Consider the following 15091-nt stretch of genomic DNA (forward strand, 5'->3'; position numbering starts at 1 on the left):
TCTAGGAGGCCTTGTCCCTCCACCTCCATCACGCTTTCCACGTCATTTGGGCGCTGCTCTGCGACTCTGAAATGTTCCCCGTTCAATGCCTCCAAGAAAGCAACCATCACATCTTCCACTTCCTCAGTCGCATTACCTTCCACCGCCGCTTTGGCCCCCTCCTTTCCCTCCACAACCGCCATCTTCTCCTTTACATGTTGCACCATGACATCTTGTTGGCCAACCTCCTCCATCTGTCTCTCTGTTTCTCCCACACCCCATCCTCTGCCATGCTGCCTCCGACCCACCTTACAATCCTTCATCAAGTGGTCTAATGAGCCGCAGCTGTGGCAAGTCTTAGGAACGCTGCAATCTTTTGCCGTGTGACCTAGCTTGGAACACCGCCGACATCTTTCTTCACCACACCTGCCATCAACGTGCCCGTACCGTCTACACCTCCTACAAAAAGGGGGCTGCCGAGAGTAGAACAGAAAACCTTTATCAGCCCCAATGTTGAAATATGCAGGAGGGTGCATCAACCCCTCAAAACCACTCTCGTCAGTTCTTAGAAGAACTTGGAATTGTCTTTTCCCAGTCCATAAACCAACACCATCTTTTAAATATCTTGCAGGTGTGAGGACTTCAGCATAATTAGCAAGGAACGTCATCAATGCTTCATCAGTAACGTATGGATTGAACATGTGCAAAGTGATGACTCTGAAATTGGGTCTGTCAAGGCTTACCACATTGAATTTCCCCATGATACCTTCTTTGCCAATCTTTCCAACTTTATCCATCACATCTTTGTACATTTCCACAGTACTCAGCGTTACATCAAAGCATTTTTCCATTCTGTTGGTCTGCAAGCAGTACACGTCCTCCACTTTCAACTTCATATTGTCCAAAAGTATAACCCGTGCAAACACTTCTCTTTCCATCATCTCCATCACAGTCTCTTTCATTTGGAAACGCAACGTATTTCTCAGTCCCGCCCTTGGGACTGAAGGCGCAGCTGCACCTGCCATCATTCCTTCTCCAAAGATCAAAAAGACAACCACTTGATCTTAGCCAAAAGGCCGAGAAGCGATGACACAATGACGCAGAGGCGGGGGAGCCGTCAAAGGCCACGCCCACCTGGGCCGTGGCGAGAGGGTCTAAAGGTCGCCAACAAACAAGCTCAGCTCACAGCAATACAAGCTCAGCTTGACTGTTGACACCGAAAATGGATCACAGCAGAGCGCACAACACGACACTTTGGAGTGCAACCTGGGATTTTGGACCAACAAACATTCTGCCCTAAAAGTGAGCGGGCAGACCAAAGCGTACGTCGTAGAGACTTGAAACTCTTGAGGGATGGTAGTACCCGCCCGGTCTACAACATCACCAAGGCTCGGCCCAATCGGCCCCAAGGTGGCGCTGCAGCGATCAGAAGTACGAAATGCCTCGTAACTCCTGAACCGTCCGTCGCAGACCCAAGTGTCTTACATCACCGGAATCCTTGGCTCGGGCCGAACAAGACGCAGGCCTCGGATTCGATGGTTGTGCTGGCGAGATTTTCGGGTATTTGGGATTTTGTGAAAAGCTACTTTTGCACACTAGTCCTAGGTCTTTCGCCCGATCTGACCCAAACCGGTGCAGAAAGATTCCCTGGAGTCTGATTGCCGACAGCGATGGGGAAAAAAGTCGGAATTTCGATTCACGTTGGCGACGGGACGCCAAAACGTTGGGAGTGGGCGAGGCGGGCTTTACTTAAATGGCCATAACTCTCCAACGGAATGAGACAATTACACCCAAGTCGGTACACCTGTGCACGGGCTCAGCCTGTGCTCAGGTGAAAAGGGATGTGGCGACTGGCCACTTGGTGGCGCTGTAAACAGTAAAAACAACAACATGAATACGGCCATAGGCGACTGTATGTCAGGTGATTTTTCACACATGCACAAGGTATTCATACCACATGATAGAACTCCTCATTCGGAACAACTTTGCTTCTAGGACCACTGCTGCCAATAAAAGCGCTGGTTGAATAATGGAGATTATTTGAAGAATGATGAAAAAAAAAACTAAAAAACAGCCCTACTTTTGCAGACTGGTCCTAGGTTGAGAGTTTTACATCTCTCGATCAACCACTGCAGTTCAATTCTCTGGACTTCCTAGGTCGTTAACTACCAGAAGAAGAGGAACTCGAACAATCTGCTCTTTTAACCAGTGTGTCCAGGGGAGAGCGCGAACGCAGTCCCCCACTACCATAAATTATGCAGTCGAGATTCTCACATTTGCGGAATTCGCAGGGGTCAGCACAACCGGAGTGCAATGGCCGAGCCTCGCCCTGGGTGAACCACCTTCCTGATCATGGTGTCTCCCCTGCCAGGTAAGTATGAATTCCCAGGCCTCCCGTCAGAGGCACCATGTCCCTCTCCGCAATCCTCACCAACGGTCGGACAATCAAACACACACCTGATTCAACTCATCAGCTCATTCGTAAAAACTCCAAGAGATAATAGAGAGACATCAAAAACCTGCAGAGTCGGGCTCTTTTGCTGTTGTTGTTGTGGATGATGTTGTTTTCATGCTCCGGATCCATGAGCCAAAAATCAATTTCATACGCGGTCACCGGATAGTGGACGAATCAGATGTTAAACGAGATAAGAACAGAGTTGTTGTTTTTTTTTCCCTCTCACACCACCATTACCTGTATAGCATATGATCACCTACAACACCTTTAAAGCACCCATACACAGCAATATACGTTACTTCCATTAACACCTGCTGCCACACAAGACTAAAACATCTCTTTCATTGAACACAGTTTTTGGGGGTGCACCGTTCCCAGAAGTACTGCAATACCGGGTCGATGCGTGGAGTGGACGGAGCAAGCCCCTCTTCCATCTCCCAGTTCCAAAAATCAATTTAATATATGGTGCCCGGGTAGGGCACGTATCAGATATTAAACTGATAAGAACAGATACTACACTTGATCTTAGCCAAAAGGCCGAGAAGCGATGACACAATGACGCAGAGGCGGGGGAGCCGTCAAAGGCCACGCCCACCTGGGCCGTGGCGAGAGGGTCTAAAGGTCGCCAACAAACAAGCTCAGCTCACAGCAATACAAGCTCAGCTTGACTGTTGACACCGAAAATGGATCACAGCAGAGCGCACAACACGACACTTTGGAGTGCAACCTGGGATTTTGGACCAACAAACATTCTGCCCTAAAAGTGAGCGGGCAGACCAAAGCGTACGTCGTAGAGACTTGAAACTCTTGAGGGATGGTAGTACCCGCCCGGTCTACAACATCACCAAGGCTCGGCCCAATCGGCCCCAAGGTGGCGCTGCAGCGATCAGAAGTACGAAATGCCTCGTAACTCCTGAACCGTCCGTCGCAGACCCAAGTGTCTTACATCACCGGAATCCTTGGCTCGGGCCGAACAAGACGCAGGCCTCGGATTCGATGGTTGCGCTGGCGAGATTTTCGGGTATTTGGGATTTTGTGAAAAAGCTACTTTTGCACACTAGTCCTAGGTCTTTCGCCCGATCTGACCCAAACCGGTGCAGAAAGATTCCCTGGAGTCTGATTGCCGACAGCGATGGGGAAAAAAGTCGGAATTTCGATTCACGTTGGCGACGGGACGCCAAAACGTTGGGAGTGGGCGAGGCGGGCTTTACTTAAATGGCCATAACTCTCCAACGGAATGAGACAATTACACCCAAGTCGGTACACCTGTGCACGGGCTCAGCCTGTGCTCAGGTGAAAAGGGATGTGGCGACTGGCCACTTGGTGGCGCTGTAAACAGTAAAAACAACAACATGAATACGGCCATAGGCGACTGTATGTCAGGTGATTTTTCACACATGCACAAGGTATTCATACCACATGATAGAACTCCTCATTCGGAACAACTTTGCTTCTAGGACCACTGCTGCCAATAAAAGCGCTGGTTGAATAATGGAGATTATTTGAAGAATGATGAAAAAAAAACTAAAAAACAGCCCTACTTTTGCAGACTGGTCCTAGGTTGAGAGTTTTACATCTCTCGATCAACCACTGCAGTTCAATTCTCTGGACTTCCTAGGTCGTTAACTACCAGAAGAAGAGGAACTCGAACAATCTGCTCTTTTAACCAGTGTGTCCAGGGGAGAGCGCAAACGCAGTCCCCCACTACCATAAATTATGCAGTCGAGATTCTCACATTTGGGGAATTCACAGGGGTCAGCACAACCGGAGTGCAATGGCCGAGCCTCGCCCTGGGTGAACCACCTTCCTGATCATGGTGTCTCCCCTGCCAGGTAAGTATGAATTCCCAGGCCTCCCGTCAGAGGCACCGTGTCCCTCTCCGCAATCCTCACCAACGGTCGGACAATCAAACACACACCTGATTCAACTCATCAGCTCATTCGTAAAAACTCCAAGAGATAAGAGAGAGACATCAAAAACCTGCAGAGTCGGGCTCTTTTGCTGTTGTTGTTGTGGATGATGTTGTTTTCATGCTCCGGATCCATGAGCCAAAAATCAATTTCATACGCGGTCACCGGATAGTGGACGAATCAGATGTTAAACGAGATAAGAACAGAGTTGTTGTTTTTTTTCCCCTCTCACACCACCATTACCTGTATAGCATATGATCACCTACAACACCTTTAAAGCACCCATACACAGCAATATACGTTACTTCCATTAACACCTGCTGCCACACAAGACTAAAACATCTCTTTCATTGAACACAGTTTTTGGGGGTGCACCGTTCCCAGAAGTACTGCAATACCGGGTCGATGCGTGGAGTGGACGGAGCAAGCCCCTCTTCCATCTCCCAGTTCCAAAAATCAATTTAATATATGGTGCCCGGGTAGGGCACGTATCAGATATTAAACTGATAAGAACAGATTTTTTTTTTTATTTTTTTTTTTTTTTTTTTTTATTATATTATTTCTCATACATTCTACATATATCCATCACATTACAATTCAAACAAATTTTTCCACCTTTCTCTAGCAGCATGTTTGCCCCACCTTTGACAATCCCACCTAATCCTTCCCCTTAATTCAGCCTCCACACCCCGTATTACTCCCTCTGCCGAATTTTTCCCCTTCCCCCTACTTATACATTTCCTTTCTTCCCACAGTCCTTTCTTTATCAAACTCATTATTAACCAAAGCAAAAAGATATCTTTCCCTTCACCCCTCTTGCACCTAATGCCCTCCATTATATTCTCACTAGAAACCTTAAAGCTACCTGAAATCATTCTTAATAACCTCTCTCCCTTTGTCCACACTGTCTGAGCAAAGGCACACTCCCAAAATGCGTGCCTGATAGTCTCTTCTCCAGAACACCCCTCTCTAGGACAACTTCCATCCTTAGCTAACCCATGCCTGTACATAATCTCTTTCACTGGTAGACGCCTCAAAAAACATAACCAATTAAGATCTTTTAAACTATTCTCAAGGTTTTTTGGCTGAATATTCGTCCACACCAACTGCGGAACCCCAACCTGAACTACACTGGACACCCTTTCTCTTACCATCCCATACAACTTCCTCTGCTCCAAACAAACTTCCACCTCCTTACTCTCAGGATATTTACTCATCCACCTAGCGGCATGCTTGTAGTGCCAAGGCTGCACCTCTGCTCTTGGACCATCGTTGGACCACCTCATTACATGCCTCGCCTGATAGGAAAAAAACAACCTAAGAAAAAACCATGATGGATGCTTCAATGGCTCAGCTAACTGTGCTAGAATGGAAGACACAAACAAGCAGTCAAGTTTTAAAGGTATATGAGGCACATCCCGTCCTCCTTTGCTAACAGGGTTGAACATTTCAGACCTCTTCACGTATTCATACCTACCACCCCAAACAAAATTAAATAGTAACCTCATTACCACCTTCCTCATACATGCTGGTAAAGGATAAATGTAAGCTAAATACTGAAACACGGGCAACACATCCATCTTCAATATCAAAACCTTCCCCATCAATGTTAACCTCCGCCCCTTCCATCTAGCCAGCCTCATCTGTACTGATGCAATACGGCCAATCCAGTTCAGAGTTGCTGACCCTTCATTCTGAAAATGTATGCCCAAAATTTTAACAGGGCCCTCACACACCTGCAGACCACCAATTCCATCTAGTCTCTGTTTAAACCTTCCAAAGAACTTGACAGATGACTTTGAAATGTTTAAGCAAGCCCCAGACGCTAAAGAAAACTCCCCAAATAAGTACAAGGCTCTTTCAAGACACTTATCTGACTCCAACAGCAACGTAGTGTCATCCGCATACTGTGATAACTTAACTACAGTACCCTTGCTGCCAGGTATCGTCAAGCCCTTTATCCTACCATCTATTCTGATTGCCTCTGCCACCGGCTCCATATAAAGAATAAAGAGTAATGGTGAGAGAGGACACCCCTGCCTCACTCCCTCCCTTATCTCAAAACCCTGGCCTAACCTCCCATTCACCTGGACCAAACAACTAGCTTCTTTATACAGCGTTCTAATCCATCCTATGAAGACTTCCCCAAATCCCATCCTCTCCATAACCTTGAACATAAACCATCTATTCACCCTATCAAATGCTTTAGCTAGATCTAGACTAACCACCATCAATGGAAGGTCCCTATCTTCAGCCCACGCAATGGCATCCCTAATAAGCTGCAAGTTCCATTTAGTACTGCGACCCACTACCCCACATGTTTGATCGACATGCACTACATGAGGTAGGGCTTTCTTCAGTCTGTCTGCCAAAAGTTTTGCTATGATCTTGTAGTCCACAGTTAGCATTGTAAGCGGCCTATAATTAGCAATATCTGCCCTTTCACCTTTTTTATAAAGAAGGGTCATAACCCCGATTGACATTGAGCCTTTTATTTTTTTGTTCTCCAACACCTCTCTAACCATCTCCACCAAATAAGGGCCTAATATATTGAAAAATCTGACATAAAATTCAACCGGTAAGCCATCAACCCCTGGTACTTTACCTTTACCCATCCGCTTCAATACTCCCTCGACCTCTTCGATTGTTATAGGGGAGCTCAACTCTTCCTTTACATCCTCCGGAACTGTATTTGCCAGAAATTTAACAAACATTTCACTTTTCTCCACAACTATATTTCTCTCACTAAAAAACTGTTTGAAATGCTCTTCTACATATCCACTTATTTTCTCTATTTTCGTCAAAATCACTCCCTCCTTATCTTTTAACTCAACAATTGCTTGCTTCTCTTTACGATCCCTCACAGATCTAAAAAGGGCTGCATTACAACTTTCCCCGTTCTCTCGAGTCTCCTGTCTTCTTTTAAACAAAAACCTTTTAGCTTGGTCTTCATAAATCAACCTTATCTGTCTCTTCAGGGAATGAACCATGTCCCAGTCAAAAGTACCCCCAACATTGTACTCTTCAAACTTCAACTCTAAATCTCTTTGCAAAGTTCCTGCCTGTCTCCAAATCTTCCTCATCCTTCTTTTACAGTATTTAACAATCCATTCCTTTGAGCGACTCTTAACCATTTCCCACCATCCCCCGACATCGCTATACAGGACCTTTAACCCCTCCAACCCCCTAAAAAAGAATACATACTCATCACAAAATTGTTTCTCCTTCAATACCTCAATATTCATCCTCCAGTACCCCTTACCAAACATTAAATTATTCCCTTTAACTACAAACCAAACCATTTCATGATCAGAAAAAAACACAGGCCTTACTCCACCCCTTTCCAAAACAAAAGTCTTAGAAAAAAAAACATAATCTAACCTTTTCTCCACCCCTCTAGAGTTCCTCCACGTTGTTACACAAACCTTTGGATTAACCCCTTGGCCCCCATCTACCAACCCATGCCCTTGCAGAACCCCTTCCAACACCGTCAGACTGCTGTCCTCTATATCTTTCAATTGCAAATTAAAATCCCCTCCCATTATAATTTGCTTATTGGTGGCACAAACTGTTAACAACATTTCAAACATTTCCTTTCTCTCATCAACAGTTTGAGGAGCGTAAACTGAAAGCAATCTATATTCTCCCCCCCTCCACTTTACATCAGCCCCAATCACCCTCCCCGGAGAAACAATGAAATGATTTATGACTTCAATCTCTTTATCCCAAAACAAAATCCCGACCCCTGAAGAATAAACCCCCCCCACACTCCATACTGCTCCACCTCTCCCCCACTCTTTTGTAAATTTCCTAGAATCCTCTAGACTCTTTAAATGAACTTCTTGTAAAAAAAACACATTACACCTATAATTTCCTAAAAAAGAAAAAACAGCTTTACGCTTCACCGAGTCCCTAATACCTCTAACATTTATGGACCCCACAGTCAATTCATCACTGCAGAACATTTATTCTGCCAGTGGAGTACCCTTTGTCTCTTGTCCCTCCAAACTTGTGGACCCAGTGTCACTGACAACCAAATCCGACCAGCGAATAGGAACCTCGCTAAGGCCCACTGAATCATCCATCTGATCCTCATCTTCGCTGCTAACTTTCCCCTCTGTCAGCAGAAATAAGGGCCTAGCATTGTCCATCTCAAGCCCCTCTTGACTGTCTGTGGACGAGGATTCCTCCGAAAAGCTTAACTTTAGCATCTTTTCAGCTCTCGCCCTCTTGCCTGGTCTCTCCTTTATCTTTTCTGCCTTCCTAACCAGCTGACTTTCTTCTCCTCTCGATCCCTCTAGGAGGCCTTGTCCCTCCACCTCTATCACGCTTTCCACGTCATTTGGGCGCTGCTCTGCGACTCTGAAATGTTCCCCGTTCAATGCCTCCAAGAAAGCAACCATCACATCTTCCACTTCCTCAGTCGCATTACCTTCCACCGCCGCTTTGGCCCCCTCCTTTCCCTCCACAACCGCCATCTTCTCCTTTACATGTTGCACCATGACATCTTGTTGGCCAACCCCCTCCATCTGTCTCTCTGTTTCTCCCACACCCCATCCTCTGCCATGCTGCCTCCGACCCACCTTACAATCCTTCATCAAGTGGTCTAATGAGCCGCAGCTGTGGCAAGTCTTAGGAACGCTGCAATCTTTTGCCGTGTGACCTAGCTTGGAACACCGCCGACATCTTTCTTCACCACACCTGCCATCAACGTGCCCGTACCGTCTACACCTCCTACAAAAAGGGGGCTGCCGAGAGTAGAACAGAAAACCTTTATCAGCCCCAATGTTGAAATATGCAGGAGGGTGCATCAACCCCTCAAAACCACTCTCGTCAGTTCTTAGAAGAACTTGGAATTGTCTTTTCCCAGTCCATAAACCAACACCATCTTTTAAATATCTTGCAGGTGTGAGGACTTCAGCATAATTAGCAAGGAACGTCATCAATGCTTCATCAGTAACGTATGGATTGAACATGTGCAAAGTGATGACTCTGAAATTGGGTCTGTCAAGGCTTACCACATTGAATTTCCCCATGATACCTTCTTTGCCAATCTTTCCAACTTTATCCATCACATCTTTGTACATTTCCACAGTACTCAGCGTTACATCAAAGCATTTTTCCATTCTGTTGGTCTGCAAGCAGTACACGTCCTCCACTTTCAACTTCATCTTGTCCAAAAGTATAACCCGTGCAAACACTTCTCTTTCCATCATCTCCATCACAGGCTCCTTCATTTGGAAACGCAACGTATTTCTCAGTCCCGCCCTTGGGACTGAAGGCGCAGCTGCACCTGCCATCATTCCTTCTCCAAAGATCAAAAAGACAACCACTTGATCTTAGCCAAAAGGCCGAGAAGCGATGACACAATGACGCAGAGGCGGGGGAGCCGTCAAAGGCCACGCCCACCTGGGCCGTGGCGAGAGGGTCTAAAGGTCGCCAACAAACAAGCTCAGCTCACAGCAATACAAGCTCAGCTTGACTGTTGACACCGAAAATGGATCACAGCAGAGCGCACAACACGACACTTTGGAGTGCAACCTGGGATTTTGGACCAACAAACATTCTGCCCTAAAAGTGAGCGGGCAGACCAAAGCGTACGTCGTAAAGACTTGAAACTCTTGAGGGATGGTAGTACCCGCCCGGTCTACAACATCACCAAGGCTCGGCCCAATCGGCCCCAAGGTGGCGCTGCAGCGATCAGAAGTACGAAATGCCTCGTAACTCCTGAACCGTCCGTCGCAGACCCAAGTGTCTTACATCACCGGAATCCTTGGCTCGGGCCGAACAAGACGCAGGCCTCGGATTCGATGGTTGCGCTGGCGAGATTTTCGGGTATTTGGGATTTTGTGAAAAAGCTACTTTTGCACACTAGTCCTAGGTCTTTCGCCCGATCTGACCCAAACCGGGGCAGAAAGATTCCCTGGAGTCTGATTGCCGACAGCGATGGGGAAAAAAGTCGGAATTTCGATTCACGTTGGCGACGGGACGCCAAAACGTTGGGAGTGGGCGAGGCGGGCTTTACTTAAATGGCCATAACTCTCCAACGGAATGAGACAATTACACCCAAGTCGGTACACCTGTGCACGGGCTCAGCCTGTGCTCAGGTGAAAAGGGATGTGGCGACTGGCCACTTGGTGGCGCTGTAAACGGTAAAAACAACAACATGAATACGGCCATAGGCGACTGTATGTCAGGTGATTTTTCACACATGCACAAGGTATTCATACCACATGATAGAACTCCTCATTCGGAACAACTTTGCTTCTAGGACCACTGCTGCCAATAAAAGCGCTGGTTGAATAATGGAGATTATTTGAAGAATGATGAAAAAAAAACTAAAAAACAGCCCTACTTTTGCAGACTGGTCCTAGGTTGAGAGTTTTACATCTCTCGATCAACCACTGCAGTTCAATTCTCTGGACTTCCTAGGTCGTTAACTACCAGAAGAAGAGGAACTCGAACAATCTGCTCTTTTAACCAGTGTGTCCAGGGGAGAGCGCGAACGCAGTCCCCCACTACCATAAATTATGCAGTCGAGATTCCCACATTTGGGGAATTCGCAGGGGTCAGCACAACCGGAGTGCAATGGCCGAGCCTCGCCCTGGGTGAACCACCTTCCTGATCATGGTGTCTCCCCTGCCAGGTAAGTATGAATTCCCAGGCCTCCCGTCAGAGGCACCGTGTCCCTCTCCGCAATCCTCACCAACGGTCGGACAATCAAACACACACCTGATTCAACTCATCAGCTCATTCGTAAAAACTCCAAGAGATAAGAGAGAGACATCAAAAACCTGCAGAGTCGGGCTCTTTTGCTGTTGTTGTTGTGGATGATGTTGTTTTCATGCTCCGGATCCATGAGCCAAAAATCAATTTCATACGCGGTCACCGGATAGTGGACGAATCAGATGTTAAACGAGATAAGAACAGAGTTGTTGTTTTTTTTTCCCTCTCACACCACCATTACCTGTATAGCATATGATCACCTACAACACCTTTAAAGCACCCATACACAGCAATATACGTTACTTCCATTAACACCTGCTGCCACACAAGACTAAAACATCTCTTTCATTGAACACAGTTTTTGGGGGTGCACCGTTCCCAGAAGTACTGCAATACCGGGTCGATGCGTGGAGTGGACGGAGCAAGCCCCTCTTCCATCTCCCAGTTCCAAAAATCAATTTAATATATGGTGCCCGGGTAGGGCACGTATCAGATATTAAACTGATAAGAACAGATTTTTATTTATTTTTTTTTTTATTTTTTTTTTTATTATATTATTTCTCATACATTCTACATATATCCATCACATTACAATTCAAACAAATTTTTCCACCTTTCTCTAGCAGCATGTTTGCCCCACCTTTGACAATCCCACCTAATCCTTCCCCTTAATTCAGCCTCCACACCCCGTATTACTCCCTCTGCCGAATTTTTCCCCTTCCCCCTACTTATACATTTCCTTTCTTCCCACAGTCCTTTCTTTATCAAACTCATTATTAACCAAAGCAAAAAGATATCTTTCCCTTCACCCCTCTTGCACCTAATGCCCTCCATTATATTCTCACTAGAAACCTTAAAGCTACCTGAAATCATTCTTAATAACCTCTCTCCCTTTGTCCACACTCTCTGAGCAAAGGCACACTCCCAAAATGCGTGCCTGATAGTCTCTTCTCCAGAACACCCCTCTCTAGGACAACTTCCATCCTTAGCTAACCCATGCCTGTACATAATCTCTTTCACTGGTAGACGCCTCAAAAAACATAACCAATTAAGATCTTTTAAACTATTCTCAAGGTTTTTTGGCTGAATATTCGTCCACACCAACTGCGGAACCCCAACCTGAACTACACTGGACACCCTTTCTCTTACCATCCCATACAACTTCCTCTGCTCCAAACAAACTTCCACCTCCTTACTCTCAGGATATTTACTCATCCACCTAGCGGCATGCTTGTAGTGCCAAGGCTGCACCTCTGCTCTTGGACCATCGTTGGACCACCTCATTACATGCCTCGCCTGATAGGAAAAAAACAACCTAAGAAAAAACCATGATGGATGCTTCAATGGCTCAGCTAACTGTGCTAGAATGGAAGACACAAACAAGCAGTCAAGTTTTAAAGGTATATGAGGCACATCCCGTCCTCCTTTGCTAACAGGGTTGAACATTTCAGACCTCTTCACGTATTCATACCTACCACCCCAAACAAAATTAAATAGTAACCTCATTACCACCTTCCTCATACATGCTGGTAAAGGATAAATGTAAGCTAAATACTGAAACACGGGCAACACATCCATCTTCAATATCAAAACCTTCCCCATCAATGTTAACCTCCGCCCCTTCCATCTAGCCAGCCTCATCTGTACTGATGCAATACGGCCAATCCAGTTCAGAGTTGCTGACCCTTCATTCTGAAAATGTATGCCCAAAATTTTAACAGGGCCCTCACACACCTGCAGACCACCAATTCCATCTAGTCTCTGTTTAAACCTTCCAAAGAACTTGACAGATGACTTTGAAATGTTTAAGCAAGCCCCAGACGCTAAAGAAAACTCCCCAAATAAGTACAAGGCTCTTTCAAGACACTTATCTGACTCCAACAGCAACGTAGTGTCATCCGCATACTGTGATAACTTAACTACAGTACCCTTGCTGCCAGGTATCGTCAAGCCCTTTATCCTACCATCTATTCTGATTGCCTCTGCCACCGGCTCCATATAAAGAATAAAGAGTAATGGTGAGAGAGGACACCCCTGCCTCACTCCCTCCCTTATCTCAAAACCCTGGCCTAACCTCCCATTCACCTGGACCAAACAACTAGCTTCTTTATACAGCGTTCTAATCCATCCTATGAAGACTTCCCCAAATCCCATCCTCTCCATAACCTTGAACATAAACCATCTATTCACCCTATCAAATGCTTTAGCTAGATCTAGACTAACCACCATCAATGGAAGGTCCCTATCTTCAGCCCACGCAATGGCATCCCTAATAAGCTGCAAGTTCCATTTAGTACTGCGACCCACTACCCCACATGTTTGATCGACATGCACTACATGAGGTAGGGCTTTCTTCAGTCTGTCTGCCAAAAGTTTTGCTATGATCTTGTAGTCCACAGTTAGCATTGTAAGCGGCCTATAATTAGCAATATCTGCCCTTTCACCTTTTTTATAAAGAAGGGTCATAACCCCGATTGACATTGAGCCTTTTATTTTTTTGTTCTCCAACACCTCTCTAACCATCTCCACCAAATAAGGGCCTAATATATTGAAAAATCTGACATAAAATTCAACCGGTAAGCCATCAACCCCTGGTACTTTACCTTTACCCATCCGCTTCAATACTCCCTCGACCTCTTCGATTGTTATAGGGGAGCTCAACTCTTCCTTTACATCCTCCGGAACTGTATTTGCCAGAAATTTAACAAACATTTCACTTTTCTCCACAACTATATTTCTCTCACTAAAAAACTGTTTGAAATGCTCTTCTACATATCCACTTATTTTCTCTATTTTCGTCAAAATCACTCCCTCCTTATCTTTTAACTCAACAATTGCTTGCTTCTCTTTACGATCCCTCACAGATCTAAAAAGGGCTGCATTACAACTTTCCCCGTTCTCTCGAGTCTCCTGTCTTCTTTTAAACAAAAACCTTTTAGCTTGGTCTTCATAAATCAACCTTATCTGTCTCTTCAGGGAATGAACCATGTCCCAGTCAAAAGTACCCCCAACATTGTACTCTTCAAACTTCAACTCTAAATCTCTTTGCAAAGTTCCTGCCTGTCTCCAAATCTTCCTCATCCTTCTTTTACAGTATTTAACAATCCATTCCTTTGAGCGACTCTTAACCATTTCCCACCATCCCCCGACATCGCTATACAGGACCTTTAACCCCTCCAACCCCCTAAAAAAGAATACATACTCATCACAAAATTGTTTCTCCTTCAATACCTCAATATTCATCCTCCAGTACCCCTTACCAAACATTAAATTATTCCCTTTAACTACAAACCAAACCATTTCATGATCAGAAAAAAACACAGGCCTTACTCCACCCCTTTCCAAAACAAAAGTCTTAGAAAAAAAAACATAATCTAACCTTTTCTCCACCCCTCTAGAGTTCCTCCACGTTGTTACACAAACCTTTGGATTAACCCCTTGGCCCCCATCTACCAACCCATGCCCTTGCAGAACCCCTTCCAACACCGTCAGACTGCTGTCCTCTATATCTTTCAATTGCAAATTAAAATCCCCTCCCATTATAATTTGCTTATTGGTGGCACAAACTGTTAACAACATTTCAAACATTTCCTTTCTCTCATCAACAGTTTGAGGAGCGTAAACTGAAAGCAATCTATATTCTCCCCCCCTCCACTTTACATCAGCCCCAATCACCCTCCCCGGAGAAACAATGAAATGATTTATGACTTCAATCTCTTTATCCCAAAACAAAATCCCGACCCCTGAAGAATAAACCCCCCCCCCACACTCCATACTGCTCCACCTCTCCCCCACTCTTTTGTAAATTTCCTAGAATCCTCTAGACTCTTTAAATGAACTTCTTGTAAAAAAAACACATTACACCTATAATTTCCTAAAAAAGAAAAAACAGCTTTACGCTTCACCGAGTCCCTAATACCTCTAACATTTATGGACCCCACAGTCAATTCATCACTGCAGAACATTTATTCTGCCAGTGGAGTACCCTTTGTCTCTTGTCCCTCCAAACTTGTGGACCCAG

At 45.4% G+C, this 15091-nt stretch overlaps 5 non-coding genes and 1 pseudogene across 5 annotated transcripts; all 6 read right to left on the minus strand.

The window, feature by feature from the left end:
• Positions 1-2194: 2194 nt before the first annotated feature.
• On the minus strand, positions 2195-2358 carry LOC143753180 (U1 spliceosomal RNA). The gene has a single exon (XR_013207601.1). It is a non-coding gene; the product is annotated as a U1 spliceosomal RNA (small nuclear RNA).
• A 434-nt stretch (positions 2359-2792) lies between these two features.
• Positions 2793-2983, minus strand: LOC143753238 (U2 spliceosomal RNA). Its single transcript, XR_013207657.1, has one exon. It is a non-coding gene; the product is annotated as a U2 spliceosomal RNA (small nuclear RNA).
• A 1127-nt stretch (positions 2984-4110) lies between these two features.
• On the minus strand, positions 4111-4274 carry LOC143753178 (U1 spliceosomal RNA). The gene has a single exon (XR_013207599.1). It is a non-coding gene; the product is annotated as a U1 spliceosomal RNA (small nuclear RNA).
• A 434-nt stretch (positions 4275-4708) lies between these two features.
• Positions 4709-4896, minus strand: LOC143753313 (U2 spliceosomal RNA). Its single transcript, XR_013207682.1, has one exon. It is a non-coding gene; the product is annotated as a U2 spliceosomal RNA (small nuclear RNA).
• A 5938-nt stretch (positions 4897-10834) lies between these two features.
• LOC143753136 (U1 spliceosomal RNA) lies at positions 10835-10998 on the minus strand. Its single transcript, XR_013207557.1, has one exon. It is a non-coding gene; the product is annotated as a U1 spliceosomal RNA (small nuclear RNA).
• A 434-nt stretch (positions 10999-11432) lies between these two features.
• LOC143753310 (U2 spliceosomal RNA) lies at positions 11433-11608 on the minus strand (annotated as a pseudogene).
• Between the last annotated feature and the right edge of the window lie 3483 nt (positions 11609-15091).

Source organism: Siphateles boraxobius, unplaced genomic scaffold, assembly GCF_051911475.1.
Source record: "Siphateles boraxobius isolate OS27281-9 unplaced genomic scaffold, OSU_SipBor_1 275, whole genome shotgun sequence".
NCBI classification, from domain to species: Eukaryota; Metazoa; Chordata; class Actinopteri; order Cypriniformes; family Leuciscidae; genus Siphateles; species Siphateles boraxobius.